The sequence below is a fragment of the Pinus tabuliformis genome, chromosome J (genome assembly GCF_031772625.1).
Source record: "Pinus tabuliformis cultivar Carrire ecotype Pingquan chromosome J, CPIR1, whole genome shotgun sequence".
NCBI lineage: Eukaryota > Viridiplantae > Streptophyta > Pinopsida > Pinales > Pinaceae > Pinus > Pinus tabuliformis.
In genome coordinates, this window is record NC_142295.1 from 556,380,868 (window position 1) to 556,382,741 (window position 1,874).

At 36.9% G+C, this 1,874-nt stretch overlaps 1 pseudogene; it reads left to right on the plus strand.

The window, feature by feature from the left end:
* The first annotated feature begins 568 nt into the window (after window positions 1-568).
* Window positions 569-1,642, plus strand: LOC149228220 (1,4-alpha-glucan-branching enzyme pseudogene; annotated as a pseudogene).
* Window positions 1,643-1,874: the final 232 nt, after the last annotated feature.

Consider the following 1,874-nt stretch of genomic DNA (forward strand, 5'->3'; position numbering starts at 1 on the left):
AATAATACCGTTTTTATTCAAGTCTTCCTTCTATGGCCATTAGTTGTTCCTTCCCAACCTTTATATTATGTTTTAAAATCATTTATGTCCATTTTATGATTCTTGGGATCTCCTATAGGACATATAAACAATTGGTCTCAACTCTTGAAGAGGTAATGTCCTTGAAGCAAGGTTTCTAAGAAATTGTCCATATATATATATATGCAATAATTAGATTAAAGAAGAAAAATAACATTGCTAAAATAAATGTGAATTCTTACGAGCTTAATAGACAAAGTCTAAAATATTGTGGGACGAAAGAATGCCATTTTTGTGATATTAATAGAATGGAGAATGAAAATTAATATCATTTATATACTTGCTTTAGACCAAACACATAGATCTTAATTTCAAAATGTATTTAAAACAATATTTCCTCAAACAAGATTCAACACGGCACTCTAATAGTTCCAAGTGCTTGCTTAGAAAGGATCTACCTTGGAATTTGCACACACTATTGAATGGAAGAGTGATCTCCAAGTTTATTGCCAGGAGGAGAGCTTTCATAGTGCATTCTATTCTGAAAATAACAAGTCAACGATGGATAGAACTATTGAGGATGAGCTAGAAAATTTGGCAGTTTTGACTGTGGATCCATCCTTGGCTTCACATAAAGCTCATTTCCAATACAGACATACAAAGTATTTACAAAAAAATCAAGCAATAGAGAAGTATGAAGGGAGCCTCGAGGACTTTTCACAAGTTTATTTGAAGATTGGTTTCAATCGAGAAGGAAATAAAATTGTATATCGGGAGTGGGCACCTGCTGCAAAAGAGGCACAACTTAGTGGGGATTTCAATGCTTGGAATGGATTGGGTCACCAAATGGAAAGAGATCAATTGGTGTTTGGACAGTCTACATACCAAATAATAAAGATGGAAATCCTGCTATCCCACATGGTTCAAATGTTAAAATTTGAATGAAGGTTGCTAATGGAACATGGAATGATAGGATATTATCCTAGATTACGTATGCCACTGTGGACCCTAGCAACTTTGGTGCAGCGTACGATGGTGTTTATTGGGACCCTCCCCCACCTTCTAAAAGGTATGAATTCAAATATCCTCGGCCACCAAAGCCTGAGGCACCACGAATTTTTCAAGAACATATAGGAATGAGTGGCATAGAACCACGTGTAACATCATATGTGGAGTTTGCAGAAAATGTTCTCCCTCGCATAAAAGAAAACAACTACAACACAGTTCAATCGATGGTTATGGAAGAGAATTCTTATTATGGATCATTTGGACATCATGTCACAAACATTTTTTCTCCCAGCAGTTGGACATGCACACCAAATGACCTGAAATTCTTGATTGATAAAGCTCACAGTTTCAGTTACAGGTGTTAATGGACATGGTTCACAGTCATGCTAGAAATAATGTCACAGATGGTCTCAATTGTTATCATATTGGTTAGAGGAAAAAAGAATCGCACTTCCGCTGTGGAGAGAGGGGATACCACAATTTGTGGGATAGTCAGTTATTTAACTATGGAAACTGGGAAGTTCAACATTTTTTGCTTTCTAATTTACGGTGGTGGCTAGAAGAATTCCATTTTGATGGTTTCCTTTGCGATGGGCATAGATTTAAGTTCATTTGATACAAAAAAGTGACTGAAGGATATTCTAGCACAAGGCATTTGGGTGGAGCGTAATACCCATATTCGTTTCTTGCAGTTTTGCACTGATTCGAGAGCACTAACAGAAGGCAAGCTAGTCCATGCCTAGTTGGTGAGTGCTGGAAGTGAGCTCGATGTTTTCCTTCAAAATAGATCTATCCACATGTATGCCAAGTGTGGGATATTGGAGGATGCACGCCAAATGTTTGACAAA